The 23,826-nt window shown below is 41.6% G+C and overlaps 1 protein-coding gene and 1 pseudogene across 2 annotated transcripts in view; one reads left to right on the forward strand and one right to left on the reverse strand.

Annotated features, from left to right (window-relative positions):
- LOC139438124 (transcription termination factor 1, mitochondrial-like) overlaps positions 1 to 8,272 on the reverse strand; it is a 35,131-nt pseudogene extending 26,859 nt beyond the window's left edge.
- Positions 1 to 23,826, forward strand: part of ATP7A (ATPase copper transporting alpha) — a 307,559-nt gene that overhangs the window by 96,167 nt on the left and 187,566 nt on the right. The gene's annotated exons all lie outside the window — the stretch shown is intronic.

Below are 23,826 nucleotides of genomic sequence, written 5' to 3' on the forward strand. Positions count from 1 at the left end.
CTGTTTTTTTCATAGCTGCCAATCTTATGAGTGTAAGATGGTATCTCATTGTAGTTTTGATTTGCATTTCCCTGATAGCTAGAGATTTGGAACATTTTTTCATGTGCTTTCTTGCCATTTGTATTTCTTCTTCGGAGAAGTGTCTGTTTAAGTCTTTTTCCCATTTTTTAAATGGGTTGTTTATCTTTTTATTTTCAAGATATAGGAGTTCTTTATATATGCAAGTTATAAGTTTCTTATCAGATATATGATTGCCAAATATTTTCTCCCACTGTGTGGGCTCCCTTTTTACTTTCTTGACAAACTCCTTTGAGGTGCAGAAGGCTTTAATTTTGAGGAAGTCCCATTTATCTATTAGTTCTTTTGCTGCTCGTGCTTTTGGTGAGATATTCATAAATCCATTTCCTATTACAAGGTCCTGCAGATGTTTCCCTACACTGCTTTCTAAGGTTTTTATGGTCTTGGCTCTTATATTTAGGTCTTTGATCCATCTTGAGTTGATCTTTGTATAAGGTGTGAGATGGTAATCCTCTTTCATTCTTCTACATATGGCTATCCAGTTCTCCAGACACCATTTGTTGAATAGGCCACTCTCTCCCAGTTGAGAGGGTTTGGTGGCTTTATCGAATATTATGTGGTTGTATATGTGAGGTTCTATATCAGAGCTTTCAATTCGATTCCATTGGTCTATGTGTCTTTCCTTATGCCAATACCATGCTGTTTTTACTACCGTAGCTTTATAGTATGTTTTGAAGTCAGGTAGTGTGATTCCTCCAATTTCGTTTTTCTTTTTCAGTATGTCTTTGGCTATTCGGGGTCTCTTTCCTTTCCAAATAAATTTCATAGTTAGTTTTTCTAGTTCCTTAAAGAAGGCTGCGTTGATTTTTATTGGGATTGCATTGAATGTGTAGATCAGTTTTGGTAGGATAGACATCTTAATAATATTCAGTCTTCCTATCCATGAACAAGGAATAGTCTTCCATTTATTTAGGTCTTCTTTGATTTCCTTGAACAATCTTGTATAGTTCTCGGTGTATAAGTTCTTTACCTCTTTAGTTAAATTTATTCCTAAGTATTTGATTTTTTAATTTACTATTGTGAATGGTATTTGTTTCTTGATTTCCTCCTGATCTTGCTCATTATTGGTGTACAGAAATGCTACTGATTTTTGCGCATTGATCTTATAACCTGCGACTTTACTAAACTCATTTATGAGTTCTAGAATCTTCGTTGTAGATCTCTCAGGGTTTTCTATGTATAGGATCATGTCATCTGCAAATAATGAAATTTTGACTTCTTCCTTTCCAATTTGAATGCCTTTTATTTCTGGTTCTTGCCTCAGTGCTCGAGCAAGTACTTCTAAGACAATGTTAAATAGGAGCGGAGACAGTGGGCATCCTTGTCTTGTTCCTGAGTTTAGAGGGAAGGAGTCTAGGATTTCTCCATTGTAAACAATATTGGCTTTAGGTTTTTCATATATACTCTTTATCATGTTCACAAAATTCCCTTGTATTCCAATCTTTTGGAGTGTTTTATCAAGAAAGTGTGCTGTATTTTGTCAAATGCTTTTTCTGCTTCAATAGATATAATCATGTGATTTTTTTCCTTCAATCTGTTTATATGGTGTATTACGTTGATTGATTTTCTTATGTTAAACCATCCTTGCATACCTGGGATGAATCCCACTTGGTCGTGGTGTATAATACGTTTAATGTGTTGTTGAATACGATTAGCAAGTATTTTGTTAAGTATTTTTGCGTCTAGGTTTATTAGAGAAATTGGTCTGTAATTTTCCTTTCTTGTGATGTCTTTGTTTGGCTTTGGTACTAGGGTAATGTTGGCATCATAGAAGGAGTTGGGTAATGTTCTTTCTGTTTCGATTTTTTGGAATAGTTTCAGCAGGATTGGTGTCAGTTCTTTCCGGAATGTTTTGTAGAATTCACCTGTGAAGCCATCTGGCCCTGGGCTCTTCTTAGTTGGGAGATTTTTAATAACTGATTCTATCTCTCTGCTTGTGATTGGTTTGTTAAGATCATCAATTTCTTCTTTTGTCAATATGGGCTGCTTATGTGTTTCTAGGAATTTGTCCATTTCCTCTAGATTGTCATTTTTGTTGGAATATAGTTTTTCAAAATATCCTCTTATGATAGTCTTTATTTCTGTGGGGTCAGTGGTGATATCGCCTTTCTCATTTCTTATTTTGTGTATTTGCATCTTCTCTCTTTTTTTCTTTGTTAGTGTTGCTAAAGGTTTGTCAGTTTTGTTAATCTTCTCAAAAAACCAGCTCTTGGTCTTGTTTATCTTTTCAAGTGCTTTCTAATTTTCTATTTCATTTAGTTCTGCTCTTATCTTTGTTATTTCCTTCCTTCTTCTTCCTGTTGGGTTACTTTGTTGTTGTTTTTCTAATTCCTTCAAATGTGCAGTTAGGTCTTCAATTTTTGCTCTTTCTTCTTTTTTGATATATGAATTTATGGCTATAAACTTCCCTCTCAGTACTGCTTTTGCTGCATCGCATAAATTTTGGTATATTGTGTTATCATTATCATTTGTTTCAAGATAGTCATTGATTTCTTTTGAGATTTCCTCTTTGACCCACTGTTTTTCTAAGAGTGTGCTGTTTAATTTCCAAATCGTGGTGTGAAATCTGGGCTTCTGTCCCTTGCAAATCTCCTGCTTGACTCCACTGTGGTCAGAGATAATGTTTTGTATGATTTCAATCTTTCTGAATTCGTTCAGCCTTTCTTTGTGGCCTAGCATATGATCTATCTTGGAGAATGATCCATGTGCGCTTGAGAAAAATGTATATCCTGCTGTGTTTGGGTGTAGCGATCTATATATGTCTATTAGATCGAGCTTCTCTAATATACTATTCAGATGTTTTGTTTCTTTGGTGATTGTCTTTTGAGATGTTCTGTCCAGAGTTGATAGTGGTGTATTAAAATCCCCCACTATAATTGTAGATGTATCTATTCTTTCACTTAGTTTTTCCAGCGTTTGCCTGACGTATTTAGAGGCACCCTTGTTAGGGGCATAGATATTTATGATTGTTCGATCTTCTTGACAGATTTTCCCTTTGACTAAAATGTAGTATCCTTCTTTGTCTCTCACAATTGTTTCACATTTAAAGTCTATTTTGTCTGATATTAATATAGCTACTCCTGCCTTTTTTTGGTTATTGTTAGCTTGTATGATTGTTTTCCAGCCATTCACTTTCAATCTCCATGCGTCTCTGGGTCTAAGATGTGTCTCTTGTAGACAGCATATGGATGGGTCATATTTCCTTATCCAATGTCCCAGTCTGAATCTTTTGATAGGTGAGTTTAATCCGTTGACATTCAGTGTTATTAATATCAAGGAATTATTTGTGTTAGCCATATTTTGATTGGATTTGTGTTTGTCATATTTTGTTTGTATATTTTTTTTTGTCTTTTTTGTTGTTGTTGTTGGTCTTATACTCTCCTCCAACTTTGCCTTTCCTGTTTTTTCCTTTCTTCCTGCAGAACTCCCTTTAGAATTTCTTGAAGGGGAGGTTTCTTGTTGGTATACTCTTTCAGTTTCTGTTTGTCTGCGAATATTTTGAACTCTCCATCATGTTTGAATGCTAGTTTAGCTGGGTAGAGTATTCTTGGTTGGAAATTTTTTTCCCCTTTAGTACCTTGGCGATATCATACCACTGTCTTCTTGCCTCCATGGTTTCAGAAGAGAAATCAGCACTTAATCTAATTGAGCTTCCCTTGTATGTGATGGTTTTCTTTTCTCTTGCTGCTTTTAGGATTTCCTCTTTGTCTTGAGCATTGGATAATTTGACAAGTATATGTCTTGGGGTGGGCCTGTTGGGGTTTATGACTTGTGGAGTGCGCTGTGCTTCTTGGATATGTACATCTGTGTCTTTCAGTAGATTTGGGAAGTTTTCAGCCATTATTTCCTGCAACACTCCTTCTGACCCCTTTCCCTTCTCTTCACGTTCTGGAATGCCTATAATACGTATGTTTGAGCGTTTTGCATTGTCATTCAGGTACCTAAATCCTAATTGGATTTTTTCTATCTTCTTATTAACCCCTTCTACTATCTGTTTGATTTCTGATGTACTGTCTTCCACACCACTAATTCTCTGCTCTGTCTCTTCTAGTCTGCTGATATTTGCTGCAAGTGTATTTTTGATTTCTTGAACTGTGGTGTTCATTCCCATCATATCTGTTATGTTTTTGCGTATGTCTGCAATTTCCCCTCCAAGTGATGTCTTCATGTTGTTAACCTCTTTCATTACTGCATCAAATTTGTCGGTGATAAATGTTCTGAGATCTTTCATTGCTTGTGCCAAGTTTTGCTCCCCTTCGTGATTATTGGTTTGTTGATTGGATTCAGCCATGTTTTCCTGATTATTGGTTTGGTTTGTAGATTTTTGTTGCTTTCTGGTCATCTCTTTATTTTGACGAATTTAATCAGTTCCTTAGCTTCTTTGTCTGCTCTTGGAGGTTAATTAGTTGTTATTTTTGCATAGGTGTTATATCTTCTCTTTGTCACTTTTTTCTTCTTATTCTAGTTACTTGTTGTTGGTTAAGCTCACTTTAGAGGAAAGTATTAGTGTTTGGGAAAGGCAATTGTGTAAGCAAGGGAAAAGTGTAAAGTAGTATTGGTGATGTATGTTAACAAAGCAAGAATATGAGATCTGGGAGGATGTAGGTTAGATTCGTGTAGATTGTATAGAGTTATAGCTGTAGGTAGAGTACCTTTTATGAAGTAGATGACTGAATATGGGAGGAATATGGTATGAACTACAAAGCTATTGTTTTCATGAGAGAGGGAAAAAGAAAAGAAAGGTAATAGTTTCAAGAGTGGATAACAGACAGAAAACAGAACAAAGGTATTAGAAATTAAGAGTTAGACACTTTGTGGATCAAAGAACAGGAGGTGGGGGGTGGAATATAGGAGAGACAGTAGATGATAGTGGATATCAAGATGCAGGGGAAGGGGGATAGTGTAGGTAGCCTAAATCAGTTCACACAGAAATGAGACAGTGGAGGATGGGAAAACCCCAGCAAATGTGAGGTGTTCCCTGTAGCACCTATTGTATACTTGAATTAAAATAAAATAAGTGGAAGATGAGGGACAAGAGGGAAAGAGAAAACCAAAAAACAAAAAAACTAATTATAATAAAGAAAAAAGAAAGACAAGAAGAAAGGAAGAAAGAAAAAGAGGATGGGCAAACGGTGGGGAACGGATAGGGGGAAGAGAGATACAGGTATACACGTGTCACAATTGCAACACTATCTAAAAGAACAACTTCCCCCCGCTTTGCCCTAAAACCCCCGTCTGTCTGCCCAAATGGGTCTGCAAGCACCTCCCTTCCCACAAACCCCCAATAGGCCGCCCAGGGCCCACGAACTCCCCAGTACTGCAGATGCTCCGAAAAAAAAAAAAAAAAAACAAAGAACAGAAACCCCTCCGCAGGCCCGGCTCCGCCGCGGCCTGGCCTGGCTCCGCCCAGCTCCGCTCGCTACAGCGGCCCAGCCGGCTCCCGCGTCCACCTCCCGCCGCCGCGGCCTGGACCGGCCCCGCCCGTCTCCGTGCGCCGCCGCGGCCCGGCCCGGCTGCGCCCGGCTCCGCTCGCTACAGTGGCCCAGGCCCGGCTCCGGCGTCCGCCGTCCGCCGCCGTGGCCTGAATCGGCCCTGCCCGGCTCCGCACGCTGTCGCGGCGCGGCTCCGCCCCGCTTGCCGCCGGCGCAGCCCAGCTCGGCTCCGGCGTCCGCCGCTGCGGCCCGGCCTGGCTCAGCCCCACCGAGCGGGGCTAGATGGCTCGTCTCCGCCTACCCAAGGAGGGAATCCTCTACAGGTAGCTGGGATCTCCGTGTATATTTCACAGACGGATCCTCTCTGTTACCTTCCCTCCAAATCGATGTCCAGACACCTCCGGACCAGCAAAAATCCCGAAACAATCCGGTCCCAAAGAGTCTCCAACGCCGCCCAGCCGATTCCCTGCAGAAGACCCTAACAGGGATGTTCACTCAGCCGCTATCTTGCCCCCTCCCAATAATCACTTCTTGATCTCTCCATCCTTCCTCTGCCAAGCATAGCTGCTATTCTGTTTCTGTCTCTCTAATTTATTTGTATTTATATTTTGTATTGATGGAGTCAAACGTTATGTAGTATCTTTTGCCTAGTTTCTTTCATTTCCTTTTTTTATCCTTAATGGAAGATTATTAATATATTGCTATACACTATTATCCATAGTTTGCTTTGATTGTATTTTATCCTGATATTATCACTTGTAACATTATAACACATTTGTTCTATTTCAAAGAAACATGTTCTTAAATGTTCAATATTACACATACTCCTGTCTCACATGAGGTTTCTCTATGCTATACAGTCCCGTGTTACATGTTTTTGCTTTCCTTCTATTAATATACATGACCTTAGACTTTCTCTTTTAAACACTGTCATACCCATATATTATCACTGTTATAAGCACTATGTTGTGCTTTCACCTTTTCTATTCATTTCTAAAGTTTTATGAACAACCTTTATGCCAATTCTACACAAATTAGATTCATTTATAGTTTTCCTTTCTCGTGGTGTCTTTGTATGGCTTTGGAATTAGGGTGATGTTGGCATCATAGAATGAGTTTGGCAGTATGCCCTCCACTTCTATTCTTTGGAAGAGTTTAAACAGGTTGGTGTTAGTTCTTTCCAGAAAGTTTGATAGAATTCACCTGTGAAGCCATCTGGTCCTGGGCTCTTGTTATTTGGGAGAGTTTTGATGACTAATTCAATCTTTTAAAAAAAATTTTTATTTCTCCCCCTTTCCTCCATTGTCTGTTTTCTGTGTCCATTAGCTTTGTGTTCTTCTGTGTCTGCTTGTATTCTTATTAGGCAGCTCTTGGAACTGATCCTGGGACCTTCCAGAGTGGGAGAGAGGCGATCATTCTCCTGCACCACCTCAGCTCCCTGATCTGCTGAGTCTCTCATTATCTCTCCTCTGTGTCTTTTTTTGTTGCGTTGCCTTGCTGTGCCAGCTCTCCTACATGGGCCAGCTCTCCTGCATGGGGCAGTACTCCATGCAGGCCAGCACTCCATGTGGGCCAGCTCACCACACGGGCCAACTTGTCTTTACCAGGAGGCCCTGGGCTTGAAACCCTGGACCTCCTATGTGGTAGACAGTAACCCAATTGCCTGAGCCACATCTGCCTCCCTAATTCAGTCTTGTTACTTGTGATTGGTCTGTTGAGTTCATTAGTTTCTTCTTTCATCAAGGCAGGTACTTGTGTGTTCCTAGGAATTTGTCCATTTCATCTAAGTATCCATCTTGTTGGCATATAATTTTTCAAAGTATCCTCTTTCGATACTCTATTTCTGTGGGGTCAGTGTTGATATCCCCTTCCTCATTTCTGATTTTATGTATTTGCATCTTCTCTTTTTTTTCCTTTGTTAGTTTACCTAAGGGTTTGTCAATTTTATTAATCTTCTTAAAAAAAAAACAGCTTTTGGTTTTGTTAATTTTTTTCAAGTGCTTTTTTATTTTCAGTTTCATTTAACTCTGCTGTAATCTTTGTTATTTCTTTCTTTCTACTTGCTTTGGGATTATTTTGTTGTACTTCTAATTCCTCCAGGTGTGCAGTTGGATCTTTGATTTTAGCTTTTTCTTCTTTTTTAATTAGGCATTTATGGCTATAAATTTTCCTCTCAGCAGTGCTATTGCTGCATCCCATAGGTTTTGATAGGTTGTATTATCATATTCATTTGTTTCAAGATAGTTACTGATTTCTTTTCCAATTTCCAACTTGACCCACTGATTGTCTAAGAGTTTATTGTTTAACTAACATATCTTTCTGCCTAATTTGCTTCTCTGTCCCTTACTGATTTCCAGCTTCATTCCATTGTGGTCAGAGAAATTACTTTGTATAATTTCAATCTTTCTGAATTTGCTGAGAGTTGTTCTGCAGCCTAGCATGTGCTCTATCCTGGAGAATGATCCGTGTGTGCTCAAGAAGAATGTATATCCTGCTGTGTTTGGGTGTAATGTTTTGCTTATATTTATTAAGTATAGATCTTCTAATGTATTATTATTAATTTTTTAAGAGTTCAGCTCTTTATTGAACATTGTACAAAAGAGGGATCTAGTCAAAAACACCAAAGCCCTTGTCATCATCTGATTCTTCAGATTCTTCTTTCCTTGCTTCCACTTTCTTCTCCTCAGCTGGGACAGCAGTGGTGGTGGGGACATGACCTCCTGCTGGTACAGCACCTGCTGTAGGTGCAGGTCCAGGTCCATCAGCCCCTACATTGCAGACAACGCTCCTAATGTTGACATTGGCCAGGGCCTTTGCAAATGAGCTGGGCCAGAAAGGTTCAACATTTACACCAGCTGCTTTAATGAGGGCATTGACCTTATTGTCTGTGATAGTGATTTCATCATCATGGAGTATTAGGGCCAAATAGGTGCAGGCAAGCTTGGAGATGGAGGCTGTTGTGCGGGTGAGTGCCAAGTGCAGTGCTTGTTGCCAGATGAAGTGAGGGCTTCTCCTCAATGTAGCCTTAGTTTCCTCAGAAGAACTGAGCTCCTTAGTGGCAGCTGAGGAAAGGGTCTAATTTATTACTTAAAGATCTCTGTTTCTTTATTGATACTCTGTCGACATGTTCTGTCTAATGGTGATCATGGTGTATTAAAGTCCCCCATTATAATTATAGAACATAAAAGCATCCAAATTGTACAAATTCATCCATAATTGTAGAGGCATATAATTCTCCACTTAGTTTTTTCAATGTTGCCTCATGTATTTTGAGGCACCTTGGTTAGGTGCATAAATATTTATGATTGTTCTTTCTTCCTGATAGATTACCCCTTTTATTAATATATAATGGCCTTTTTTGTCTCTTACAATAGTTTTGCATTTAAAGTCTGTTTTGTCCGATATTAGTATAGCTATTTCCACACATTTTTGGTTATTTTATGCATGCAAAAAAATTTCCCAACCATTCCTTTTCAACTTCCTTGCATCCCTAGGTCTAAGGTGAGTTTCTTGTAGGCAGCATATAAATGTGTCCTATTTCCTTCTCCATTCTGCCAACCTGTGTCTCTTGATAGGAGAGTTTAATTCATTAACATTCAGTGTTATTACTGTCAAGGAATTACTTACATTAGCCATATTTTCTTTAGATTAATGATGTCATATGTTGTTTTCCTCTTTTTATCTTTCAGTTATTCTTACCAATAATCTTCTTTCCTACATTCTCCTCCAGCCCTCTCTCTCCTGTTTTTTCCTTTCAACGTGCAGAACTCCTTTTAGTATTTCTTGAAGGACATATTTTTTGTTGACAGACTTTAATTTCTGTTTATCTCTGAATATTTTGAACTTTCCCTCATTTTTGAATGCTAGCTTTCCTGGATAGAAAATTCTTGGCTGGAAGTTTTTTTTTTTCTTTTAGTACCTTAACTATGCCATACCACTGCCTTCTTGCCTCCATGGTTTCAGATGAGAATTAGCACTTAATCTTTTTTATTTTTAAGATTTATTTTTTTTAAATTTCTCTCCTCTTCCCCCCATAGTTGTCTGTTCTCTGTGTCCATTTTTGCTGTGTGTTCTTCTTTGTCTGCTTCTGTTGTTGTCAGTGGCACGGGAATCTGTGTCTCTTTTTGTTGCATCATCTTGCTGCGTCAGTTCTCCGTGTGTGCGCGGCACCATTCCTGGGCAGGCTGCACTTTCTTTCCCTATGGGCAGCTCTCCTTACGGGGCACACTCCTTGCATGTGGGGCTCCCCTACGCGGGGGACACCCCTGCGTGGCAGGGCACTCCTTGCGCGCATCAGCCCTGCGCATGGGCCAGCTCCACACGGGTCAAGGAGGCCCGGGGTTTGAACAGCGGACTTCTCCTGTGGTAGATGGACGCCCTAACCACTGGGCCAAGTCCGTTTCCCCCAATGGCTCTTAAACATACCAGCTATCCCTTTGCAGTATTGTCTAGCAATTTAGAGAAGTATGCTACCAGATGATGCTCTTCTCCCAATTTCTAGGTTAATACTCCAAGGGCTACAGCTTGTCTTTCATGAACAAATAAATTAAAAGACTTTCTGAGATCTGGTAATCCCAGGGTAGGGGCACTCACTAGTTCCCTCTTTAGTTGGTGAAAAGCTTGGTCACATTCAGAGGTCCACTGCAGGAGCTCTGCATCCCCACCAATCAAAGCTGCATGCAGGGATTTATCTATTTTTTTTTATTGCATATCACTAATTTATTTAACGAGTGTTCTTGCAAACTACATGAATTCTTAAATATTTTGTAGTATGTGGCACACCTTTTTTTTTGTTGTTGTTAATATATGGCACATTGGGCTCCAGATTCTTTATGGCAATTGCCAATCAAATCCATCTTTAGATACCAATCATAAACAATATTTGGAAGTTTCTAACCTGGCTTTTCCAGGGGTTTAGCTATTAAACAAAAATTTGGAATCCAAACTCGGCAGAATTCAACCATGCCTAAAAATCTCCACAGCTTGCAACAACTCTTTAGACTGCTTTTTTCTAAAATAGCTTTTACCCTAGCAATAGTCAGGGTCCTTGTCCCTTACTTTAATTCAAACCCAAGATAGTGGACAGATTTCTGAACCAACTGTGCGTTTACTTTTTGAGATCTTGTATCCTAAGTTTGCAAAACTGTTTAGCATCTCAATTGTTTCTTTTATACATTCCTCCTGAGTGGGCTTGCAATTAAAATGTAGTACTGAAGATATTGCCCATTTAACATAACACACTCTCTCAAGTCCTGGGTTAATTATTCACCAAAAATGGTTGGGGAATTTTTGAACCCTTGAGGCAACACAGTCCATGTATATTGTTGCTTATATCCTGTACTTGGTTCTTCCCATGCAAAGGCAAAAATTTGTTGAGAGTTGTACAGAGGAATAGAGGAATGCAAAAGAAATCATCCTTTAAATCTAATACTGAAAACCATTTTCTGCATTTAGGGTAGTAAGCAAGGTGTATGGGCTTGGTACAACTGGATGGGTATCTTCAACTATCTTATTTATAGCCCTTAAAACCTGGACAAACCAATGCTCTCTACTTGTACCAGGCTTTAGAACAGGTAGAACTGGAATGTTGTATGGTGATCTGAAGTTCAGATCAGTCCCACAGCCAGTAGTCATTGAGTTATTGGAGTTAACTCCATTTTTTATTTAAAAGGTAGCGGAATGGAGGAGAGTATAGACTGCAGTATAGACCACTGTCCATATGGTGCAGCAGTGCTCCAACATGTATTCACCAGGTACAGTGAACGTTCCACAATGATAGAAGAGGTTGTTGATGTGGGAGGAGTGGGGTGGGGGGTATATGGGGACCTCATATTTTTTGAATGTAACATTTAAAAGGAAATAAAGAAGAAAAATATTGTTATACAACAATGAAAAAAAAAAAAAGGTAGCAGGTACTGCTGACTGGCTAGGTGGCTAAGTGTGAGGTTTTAACTGTATTTTTACCAGATTTGCACATGCAGCATGGCTGGGGAGTCCTGTTGCCCAAACCACTACATTTACCTGAGAGTCTCTTTGAAGGGAGTACTTGTTATTGTTCCCTTCATGTTCTCCTCCTGCTTCGGCTAAGAGGGCAGCCTGGAGAGCCCATGTTTGGTTTGTTGGGACTCTCAAATTTAGGTATCCTTTTTAAAAAGTGATTTCTGCTTGAAATTTAGCTATAAGATCCCTTCCTAAAAGGGGAATTGGACATTCAGGCATATAGAGGAATTGGTTGCAGACCTGATCTTTCCCGATCTGGCACCTTAAAGAGGCTAAAAACTGTGGTTGTGAAGTTTTTCTCATGGTCTCAGAAACAGTAGTTTCCTTTTTTCTTCTTTTTTAATGGTATGAGTGGGTCACTTTTATTGTTAGGAAAGTAGAGGCCTCAACATGCTTCTTGTGGTGCTTCATTCTTTTATGTCATTGATTTCCAATTAGTAGTTTCCATTTTAGTAAGAGGGCCTAGCTGTTCATTATCTACTGAGTCAGTAGCTCCTACATCCACAAGAAACTTGACCTGCTTCTCTCCCACTGTTGCAATTACCTAGGGCTCCTGTTCTGAGATGGGGATACTGGGTGGGAAGTTCCAGTCTCTGAGCTCCAGGCTCTGTCATTCCGAGTCACTGTGGGTTTCCCCAGCTACCATCACTTGGGGTTTTCCTGCCTTTAACTTGGGGCACTCTTTTTTCCAGTGGCCTTCACCTTTGCAATAGGCCCACTGTTGAGTTCCTAAGGTTGGGCTCTCAGAAAGCACCTGCCATCCTGGCTTTTCATGCCCAAGATTGCCCACATGCCTTGGCCTCTCTCTGTGTTATTGCTACTGCTAACAGCTCCACTTGCTTTCCATCTGCTTCTGTTGTTTTTTATTCATGGCCTGGTCCCTATTTGTGCACAATTTAAAGGCTATTTCCACCAATTGTGAGATAGGCATACCAGGCTACTCCATCTAACTTCTGCAATTTCTGATGAATGTCAGAGGCACTTTAGCTAATAAAGGTTAAATTTATTACCATACACACATTTTCAGGCATTTCTGGGTCTATGCATGCCTGTGAAAAGCAATAAAAACATGCTTAAGAAAAGCAGAGGGATTTTCCTGCATTTCTTGTTGGACCTCCTGTAAGTTCGTAATTGATTTTTGCTTTGGAGCATCTTTCTGCAACCCAGCAAGAATACAGACCTTATAAGGGTCAAGGTCGTTCATATGGCTTTGGCCACTAGGATTCCAATCAGGATCGGTTTCAGGGAGTGCCTCATTTTGGGGGGTGTAAAAAGGGTTTTGAGGTGCTTCCTGCTGTAATGCCTTGGCTTCCTGTTTTGCTTTCTTGAGAACTATACATCTTAGGGGTGATGAGGATGTTCATAAGGGCTTATATATCAGCTCAGATGGGGTTGTGTGTAGCAAAAATGGAAACAAACAGGGTTGTTATTTTCTCAGGGTCTTCACGGTAAGCTGGAGTGTTATTTTTTCAATTAAACCAGTCCTAGGTGGTGAACAGAGTATGGACCAAAAGTAGGACTTGGGGCCATCCTTGATCATCAATTCTGTTTGGAACTTGCTGGAGCGGAAACTGACCTACAGTCTCCTTTGGGTTGAGGGGCTACTCTGGGTAAAACAGCTCCAGCTCCACTCTGAGTATGGGAGGGATATTGGAGGGAAGGCCCTTGTGGGAGGGAATGAGGGCCTGATGCCTCCAAGGGAAGTGTGGGTTTTTGCAGTGGCTCTGGTGGGGGAGAAGGCAGAGGCGGTCCAGAATAATGAGGTGGTGTGGTAGTTAAGTTTCCATGTTCATCACTCTGTTCTAAGGGAGGAGATCCCAGGACCTTAACAGTTTTCATAACCAGGGCTGAAGGGGACCCACACAACATTAGCTCATAATTCTTTCTTGTCTCCTTATCTTTCCAGAACCCAAAAGAGATTTGAACATATGGGACTTCTGCCTATTCTTTTTGCCTGTTACAAAACAAGGCCAATTGTAATATAGTATTGAAATTCAAAGATCCATTTTCTGGCCAAATTTCTCTGTCATCTAATCTGTATCTAGGCCATGCTTCATTACAAAAAATTATCAATTTATGGTTCTGTAACCTAGATCCACCAAATTTAGACCAGTTTTTCAGGATGCATCCTAGTAGTGAGCATTCAGGTACTGATGCCTCATTCCCCATGATGGCAGAAAAGGAGAGAGAGAGAGAAATAGCAGCCAAAACAAAGGCACAAAAGGCAGTGGGCTTTCCTTTAAGGGAACAAGTGAGTAGGACTGAAACTCATGAAACCTCTCCTGCTACAACCAAACCTTTGCTACCTTAGCAAGGGTAAACCAGTGCTAACTTGTAGTCAGCTGAAAACCAAAAATGATGACTAAAGGAACAAACTCACCTACCAAGGGAAGGAGACTGAACCTGTCCTCTGTCATAATCTCATGAGCCTTGGTTCCATCGGTGGATGGAAAGGGGTTCTGCCCTGGGCAAACCCTGAGTCCTCAGGAAATCCCAAGTGGCCACTGGAGTTGGGGATGTCTTGGTGTGGACAACCCTCTCAGCAGTCCACATCGAAAGTGTTCTCTGGTTACCGTTTTTATTTATTTTGGTCCTGGCAGAGTCATCAAATTGTTGGGCCTCAAAGCAGGACCTTTATGGATAACCAGAGATGGCTAGAAGAAAACTTCAACATGAGAGTTAGGTAAAACTCACATTTATTGTGTCTGCAGAGACAAGGAGCCAAGGCCGGCTAACTTTTTATGCATATGGATGAACATACATAGATAGTTATGTAATTGTATGATTAGTACGTTCAGGAAATCTTGCACATACATTGCATAATCAAAAAAAGAGTGAATAACTCCACCCTGGGATGGGAATTTTACTATGTTAATTAAGCAAATTTAAGTGAGGACAGCCAGGGGCTTCCTCTGTGCAGGTCTGGCCAACTGGTTGAAGCTGGTTTTCACACTTCATTTCTCCAGCAGCATTTTCTTGAGCACAAGAAACGAAATCTGGCACCAGGAGAGGGTTGCATCTCATTACTGTCAAATTTACTTATACTTCTTTCCTTTGTATCCTAGCAACAGGGAAAGAAAGGGGAACAAAGAAGTTACTTTCAGGTATTCAGTCATTTCACCCTACATCCATCATAATCTATGGTTGGTCTTTTTTTTTTTTTCCAAATTCTATGCAAATTTATTCATTTTTATAAAAGATATTACATTAAAAAAAATATGAGGTCCCCATTCGCCCCCACCACCCCCACCCCACCACTCTATGCCCAGTAACACTCTCCCCCATCATCATGTCACATCCATTGCGTCTGGGCTGGGCATTGCTGCACCCCATGTCCCGTGTTCCACACCATAGCCCACACTTTCCCTCGTTCTGTCCAGTGGGCCATGGGAGGACATACAACATCCGGCAGTTGTCCCTGGGGCACCACCCAGGACAACTCCAAGTCCCGAGAATGCCTCCACATCTCTTCTCTTCTTCCCCTTCCCTGCACCCAGCAGCCACCATGACCACTTTTTCCACATCAATGACACATTTTCTCGATTATTAACCACAATAGTTCTTGAATAGAATATAATTAAGTCCACTCTGATCCTTACTGTATAACTCCTTCCTGTGGACCTTGGCTTGGTTGTGTCCATTGCACACCTATGTTAAGAGGGGGATTAGATTCCACATGGATATTGGATGCAATCCTCCTGCTTTCAGTTGTAGGCACTCTAGGCTCCATGGTGTGGTGGTTGACATTCTTCAACTCCATGTTAGCTGAGTGGAGTAAGTCCAATAAATCAGAGTGTAGGAGCTGAAGTCTGTTGAGGTCAGGGCCTGGCTATCATGTTGTTAGTCCAGACATTCAAATCCCCTAGATATCTCTTAAACCCCAGCACCAACTACAATTCCAGTAAAGTAGCATGAAAGGCTTGTGAAAAAAGATCCCATCTGAGTCCAGCCCCATCACGCAGAAACACCAGCTCCAAAGAAGGGTCAACTGGCATGGCAGTGAACCCCATCTGCCATGACCATAGAACCTGTGAGTCTCTTTAGCCCTCAAAAGGACCAATACCTGGGGTTGTATCTACTTTATCTGTCTCTGAGACTCTGCTCAGGTGTGCATAAGGGCAATCCTTCTGAGAACCTCCAGACTCTTTTTTAGAGACTCATAGCCATATAAACTCATTTGTCCTTTCCATTTCCCCCTTAATTTAGGTGAAACAGCATTTTAAACTCTTGTTATTATATGTAGACAGGGATATTTTGCTGGTCCACGTTGAACCTTTAATTCAAGGTCATTTTCTAGTTGCATCATCAGCTGGTATTTGGTAATGATCCCTCGGTGCCAGGGAGCTCATCCCCGGGTGTCATGTCCCACGCTGGGGGGAATACATTGCATTTACATGCTGAGTTTGGCTTCGAGACTGGCCATATTTGAGTAACACGGAGGCTGTCAGGAGGGAACTCCTAGGCACAGTGCTGCTCTAGGCCTTGTTCTTATTTGAGGCGTATAGGCTCACAAGCATAGTCATTAGTATCAGGGGCTCACTGTTGGACCCTCATTCCTTCCTGGTCCTTACCATTGCACCTGGGGGACTGCCGCTGCTCCCTTAGGGACCACGACAGAGTCCCCCGCCGCCCCAGCCAGTAACCCAGTACCCCCCAGCTGTTGTTTTTAATTATTTCTACTATGAGTATATCCAAACATTACCATGCACCCTGGACATATGCCCTGTATAACTCCCTGTCAACCATATATCACCTGTCAATAACATCCCATACCAGTAATCCTCCGCTGCCATTGTTGAACCACTCTGTGATCCAAAACTTCCTGAAAAGTGAAGCCCAATATAATGTCAGGTTCCCTTACTAGTAAAATGGAATATAGCTATGAGTTTAAAGGTTAGATATAGAATATGTATTCATTTGGAAAAATTCTACATGCTATCTTTTTCTTTTCTTTTTTCCTAATTATTGAGCTTCTCTTCACAAGAGCCTTAGATCACAGTAATTTATATATACAATATACAGTCTTCCCACACATCCACCATAAAACCTTTTCCCTTCCACAGCGATAATCTTATAACTTATTCATATCATATTTACTTAAACTGATGTACAGACTCTGAGACAATAGCTTTCAAAGAAAGTGACATCTGTGCTTACATTGTGGTCCATACTTTAGGATATACAATTTTCCAAATTTTTAGTTATCCTATGTTTTACATTATGGTTTACATTATTAGTCTGTCATCCCCTATATGTTTTTGGTGTAATATTACATGTTTTATATCCGTCCTTGTGTACTCTCGCGAAACTCCTCTCTTACCCCCACGTTTACCTTGGTTCCATCCATTCAACATCCTATTTCCTCTCCCCTTGGGGCCCACAGCGACAGCCAATCTCCATTTCCTGAGGAGCCACGTCCAGAGATACTTGCAACAGTGTTCAGGGCCTGACTTGCTCAACTACCCTAATGCCCTGGGAGCCACCCTTCCTCTCGAGAGATACAGTTCCCTCTTTTTTGATGGCATTAGTCCTCCCAAGGATTTGGGTCCACCCCCACTCCCACTACTTGGGTCTCTGCCCAATGGTACAACCCACCCTGGCAAAATGAGCATTCAGACATTCCCCAGGAGTCCGTCCCGTGTCAGACCATCCCCTCTGAGCATCCTAACCAGGTAACCCTCCTAATTATATTTTGATACAGTTTTCTCAGCATTTTACTCTCAACCAACACATGACACTCTCCTATGCTCGTATGTTGCCCCTCCCTCCCCCCAATTTTTGGGCAGTATTACCCATCCGCCCATCCCCAGCCCCCCTCAAACCCGCAAAGCCCCACCCAAGGCAACCCCTTGCCCCCGTTTTATCTCTTCTTTGTGCTCACACTTACCGCCAGCTCATCATAGATTCCACCCCTGCAGACTTCGGCTCACATCCTTCCTCCACCCCCCGATTTCCTGTAAGGCTATCTTCCAGTCTCTAGCTCTCTGAGGCAGCTTGCTTATTTCATATCATTGAGGTCATGTAGTATTTGTCCTTCAATGCCTGGGTTGCCTCACTCAACATAAGGTTCTCAAGATTCATCCATGTTATCACGTGTGTTTGTAGTGTATTTGTTCTTACAGCCGAGTAGTATTCCATTGTATGTATATACCACATTTTATTGATCCACTCATTTGTTGATGGGCATTTGGGTTGATTCCAACTTTTGGCGATAGTGAACAATGCTGCTATGAACATTGCTGTACATATATCGGTTTTTGTCCTTCTTTTCAGTTCTACTGGGTACATACCCAGCAGTGGTATTCCTGGGTCATATGGCAAATCTATGATTAGTTTTTTGAGAAACCGCCAAACTGTCCTCCAGAATGGTTGGATCCTTCTGCATTCCCACCAGCAGTGGATGAGTGTTCCCCTTCCTTCACATCCTCTCCAGCACTTGTATTCTTCTGTTTTTTTCATAGCTGCCAATCTTATGGGTGTAAGATGGTATCTCATTGTAGTTTTGATTTGCATTTCCCTGATAGCTAGAGATTTGGAACATTTTTTCATGTGCTTTCTTGCCATTTGTATTTCTTCTTCGGAGAAGTGTCTGTTTAAGTCTTTTTCCCATTTTTTAAATGGGTTGTTTATCTTTTTATTTTCAAGATATAGGAGTTCTTTATATATGCAAGTTATAAGTCCCTTATCAGATATATAGTTGCCAAATATTTTCTCCCATTGTGTGGGTTCCCTTTTTACTTTCTTGACAAACTCCTTTGAGGTGCAGAAGGCTTTAATTTTGAGGAAGTCCCATTTATCTATTTGTTCTTTTGCTGCTTGTGCTTTTGGCGTGAGGTTCATGAAGCCATTTCCTATTACAAGGTTTTGTAGATGTTTCCCTACCCTGCTGTCCAAGGTCTTTATGGTCTTGGCTCTTATATTTTGTTCTTTGATCCATCTTGAGTTGATCTTTGTATAAGGTGTGAGATGGTAATCCTCTTTCATTCTTCTATATATGGATATCCAGTTCTCCAGGCACCATTTGTTGAATAGGCCTTTCTCTCCCATTTGAGAGGGTTTGGTGGCTTTATCAAATATTATATGGCTATATATATGAGGTTCTATATCAGAACTTTCAATTCGATTCCACTGGTCTGTGTGTCTCTCCTTATGCCAATACCATGCTGTTTTCACTACTGTAGCTTTGTAGTATGTTTCGAAGTCAGGTAGTGTGATTCCTCCAATTTCGTTTTTCTTTTTCAATATGTCTTTGGCTATTCGGGGCCTCTTTCCTTTCCAAATAAATTTCATAGCTAGTTTTTCTAGTTCCTTAAAGAAGGCTGTGTTGATTTTTATTGGGATTGCATTGAATGTGTAGATCAGTTTTGGTAGGATAGACATCTTAATAATATTTAGTCTTCCTATCCGTGAACAGGGAATATTCTTCCATTTATTTAGGTCTTCTTTGATTTCCTTGAACAGTCTTGTATAGTTCTCAGTGGATAAGTTTTTTACATCTTTAGTTAAATTTATTCCTAGGTATTTGATTTTTTAATTTACTATTGTGAATGGTATTTGTTTCTTGATTTCCTCCTGATCTTGCTCATTATTGGTGTACAGAAATGGTACTGTTTTTTGCGCATTGATCTTATAACCTGCGACTTTACTAAACTCATTTATGACTTCTAGAAGCTTTGTTGTAGACTTCTCAGGGTTTTCTTGTATAAGATCATGTCATCTGCAAATAATGAAATTTTGACTTCTTCCTGTCCAATTTGAATGCCTTTTATATCTGCTTCTTGCCTCAGTGCTCGAGCAAGTACTTCTAAGACAATGTTAAATAGAAGGGGAGATAGTGGGCATCCTTGTCTTGTTCCTGACTTTAGAGGGAAGGATTTTAGGATTTCACCATTGTAAACGATGTTGGCTGTAGGTTTTTCATATATACTCTTTATCATGTTCAAAAAATTTCCTAGAATTCCGATCCTTCTGCAGGTTTTGAAATGGGTTTTTTTTTTTTTTAAAGATTTATTTATTTATTTAATTTCCCCCCCTCCCCTGGTTGTCTGTTCTTGGTGTCTCTTTGCTGCGTCTTGTTTCTTTGTTCGCTTATGTTGTCGTCAGCGGCACGGGAAGTGTGGGCGGCGCCATTCCTGGGCAGGCTGCTCTTTCTTTTCACGCTGGGCGGCTTTCCTCACGGGTGCACTCCTTGCGCGTGGGGCTCCCCCATGCGGGGGACACCCTTGCGTGGCACGGCACTCCTTGCGCGCATCAGCACTGCGCATGGCCAGCTCCACACGGGTCAAGGAGGCCCGGGGTTTGAACCGTGGACCTCCCATATGGTAGACGGACGCCCTAACCACTGGGCCAAAGTCCGTTTCCCTGAAGTGGGTTTTAATGAGTAAGTTAAGTTAAATTTTCTTTTAAAAAGTAACCTTTTTATTAGGAAAAATAAGAGACCCAAGAGAAATTAGCAGAAATGTGTCTATGTTTTCCCTGTCCTAAAGTATCAGCTGGGTGTTCGATAGCTCAGTGGATCACTGTTCTAAGAGGAGCCGGGAATTGAGCTAGGGACCTCAAATATTCAAGGCAGAAACTCCTCTATTGAGTGAAACTTTCTCTTTGGGTCAGTTACCTCTTCAGAAAGCTATCTAGTCACTTTCCCTCAGGCAGGGTCTGTCCCTGCCTCCTTTCTGTTCTTACTGCTTTCTCTCCCATGGCAGGGGGACTCAACAGCCTGTGGGAGGGAATCTCCCCTCCACTGTTCTGGTGAAATTTAGTTCATTTTTGAAATTCAAATGGGACCCTAGTGACTGAATTTGCTGCAGAAAAGAGACTCTGAACCCTCTTCTGAACCATGCTTTCCTCCCAGGGATCCCCACATATGCTCTTGGAAGCTTATTAAGTGCTTCTAACTGCCTGCCTCCCTTAGGGGAGTTGATATTTGTTAGTTTTCAGCACCAACTATTCAATTACCTGACTCAATTCTTTTTTTTCCCCCATATTCACATTTATTTTTGCTTTTATTTATTTTTTATTTTTTAATTTTATTCATTTTGTAAAAATATTACATTAAAAAAATATGAGGTCCCATTCAACCCCACCACCCCCACCCCACCACTCCCCCCCCAGCAATACTCACTCATCATCATGACACATCCATTGCATTTGGTAAGTACATCTCTGGGCATCTCTGCACCTCATGGTCAATGGTCCACATCATAGCCCATACTCTCCCACGTTCCATCCAGTGGGCCCTGGGAGGATTTACAATGTCCAGTGATTGCCCCTGAAGCACCATCCAGGGCAACTCCAAGTCCCAAAAACGCCTCCACATCTCATCTCTTCCTGCCATTCCCCATACCCATCAGCCACCATGGCCACTTTTCCCACTCCAATGCCACCTTTTTTATGTGGACCTTGGATTGGTTGTGTCCGTTGTACCTCCATGTCAAGAGGAGGCTCAGATTCTACATGGATACTGGATGCAATCCTCCTGCTTTCAGTTGTAGGCACTCTAGGCTCCATGGTGTGGTGGTTGTCCTTCTTCAACTCCATCTTAGCTGAGTGGGGTGAGTCCAATAAATCAGAGTGTAGGAGCTGATGCCTGTTGAGGCTCAGGGCCTGGCTATCATATTGTCAGTCCAGAGATTCAAATCCCCTAAATATATCTTAAACCCCAACACTAACTACAATTCCAATAAAGTAGCATGAAAGCCTTGTGAAAAGAGATCCCATCTGAGTCCAGTTTCATCATGCAGAAACACCAGCTCCAAAGAAGGGCCATCTGACATGGCAGTGAACCCCATCTGCCATGACCATAGAACCTGTGGGTCTCTTTAGCCCTCAAAAGAACCAATACCTGGGGTTGTATCAACTTTATCTGTCTCTGAGACTCTGCTTAGGTGTGCATAAGGGCAATCCTTCTGACAACCTCCAGACTCTTTTTTAGAGACTCATAGCCATATAAACTCATTTGTCCTTTCCATTTCCCCCTTACCTTAGGTCAAACAGCATTTTAAAGTCATGTTATTATATGATGACAGGGATATTGTGCTGATCCGCATTGAACCTTTAATTTAAGGTCATTTGCTAGTTGCATCATCATTTGGTACTTGGTAGTGATCCCTCGGTGCCAGGGAGGCTCATCCCCGGGTGTCATGTCCCACGCTGGGGGGAAGGCATTGCATTTACATGCTGAGTTTGGCTTCGAGACTGGCCACATTTGTGTAACATGAAGGCTGTCAGGAGGAAATTCCTACGCACAGTGCTGCTCTAGGCCTTGTTCTTATTTCAGGCATATAGGCTCACAAGCATCTGACTCAATTCTTTCCCAGGTGAGGTTCCTCTCTAGCAGGTTGGCTATATAAATCTGGGTGCCTCAGCAGATTTGTCTCTTCCCTCTTCCTGCTTCCACCTTGAGTCATCTGGTGTGCTCCTCAAAGCTCAAAGGGGGTTCAGGTAAACAGACCTACAGAAAGGAATCCCCTCTCCAACCTTTACCGGAACCCTCCCACTCTCAAGAAAGCTTGAGAGAATGCTCCCTCCCACTGGGTGGCCAGTGGGAGTTGGGAGTCGGTGTTCTGAGTGGCTTATTGACTTAAGCCTGGGGTTTAGCCTTCTTGTCCTGCAGTTTCCAGCCTCTCGAACTAGAAACTCAGGGTTTTACCTTGAACAATTTATCTCTTTGTCCAGCTCTCTTCAGATTGATATCCTGAAGCCTCCTGCTCTGTGGGTTCCCAGAAAAGCTCACTCAAGCAGGATTTTACCCTCACTGCAGCCTTTTTTTTTGTGAGAGAAGTGATGAGTGCACATTTAAATCGATGCCATCTTGTCCTCGATTCTTGCATTCTTTTAAAACATTTGTAACAAATTATGAAAGAGCATCATCAAAGTATTACTAACAGTAGTCCATATCAACATGTGCTGTATTTTTCTCCCAACACACTATACTATTTTTATGTTCATAAACCATATAATTTATCTAAGGTGTACAATCAGTGAAATTTTTATACCACAGAGCTGTGAATTCATCAAGTCAATCAATATTAGAACATTTTCATTCCTCCAAAAGAAGAAACCCAATAAACTCTAAACCATTCTTTTTTTTTTTGAGAGTTATTGATTTATTATTTATTTCTCTCCCCTCCCCCCCCAGTTGTCTGCTCTCTGTGTCCATTCGCTGTGTTCTTCTGTGACTGCTTCTGTCCTTGTCAGCAGAACCAGGAATCTGTGTTTTCTTTTTGTTGCATCATCTTGTGTCCGCTCTCCGTGTGTGCGGTGCCATTCTTGGGCAGGCTGCACTTCCTTTCGCACTGGGTGGCTCTCCTTACAGTGTGCACTCGTTGTATGTGGGGCTCCCCTGTGCAGGGGACACCCCTGCTTGGTACAGCACTCCTTGCGCTCATCAGCCCTGTGCATAGGCCAACTCCACACAGGTCAAGGAGGCCTGGGGTTTGCACCATGAACCTCCCATATGGTAGGTGGATGCCCTATCCATTGGGCCAAGTTCGCTTCCCCTAAACCATTCTTTTTTTTTTTTTTTTTTTTAATTTTTTTATTTTTTATTGACTTTGTAATAATATTACATTAAAAATATATATGTGAGGTCCCATTCAACCCCACCCCCCCACCCCCCCCTCTCCCCCCCCCCCCAACAACACTCGTTCCCATCATCATGACACATCCATTGGATCTGGTAAGTACATCTTTGGGCACCTCTGCACCTCATATACATTGGTTCACATCATGGCCCATACTCTCCTCTATTCCATCATGTAGGCCCTGTGAGGATTTACAATGTCCGGTGATTACCTCTGAAGCACCATCCAGGGCAGCTCCATGTCCCGAAGACACCTCCACCTCTCATCTCTTCCTGCCTTTCCCCATACCCTTTGTCCATTATGTCCACTTTTCCCAATCCAATGCCACCTCTTCTATGTGGACACTGGATTGGTTGTGTCCATTGCACCTTTATGTCAAGAGGAGGCTCAGATTCCACCTGGATGCTGGATGCAATCCTCCCATTTTCAGTTGTAATCACTCTAGGCTCCATGGTGTGGTGGTTGTCCTTCTTCACCTCCATCTTAGCTGAGTGTGGTAAGTCCAATAAATCAGATTGTAGGTGCTGGAGTCTGTTGAGGCTCAGGATCTGGCTATCACATTGTCAGTCCAGAGATTCAAATCCCCTAAATATATCTTAAACCCCAACATTAACTGCACCTCCAGCACATTAGCATGAAAGTCTTATGAAGGGAGATCCCATCTGAGTCCAGATTCATCACACATAAACACCATTTCCAAAGAGGGGCCATCTGCCCTGGTAGTTAACCCCATC

Source organism: Dasypus novemcinctus, chromosome X (assembly GCF_030445035.2).
Source record: "Dasypus novemcinctus isolate mDasNov1 chromosome X, mDasNov1.1.hap2, whole genome shotgun sequence".
NCBI lineage: Eukaryota > Metazoa > Chordata > Mammalia > Cingulata > Dasypodidae > Dasypus > Dasypus novemcinctus.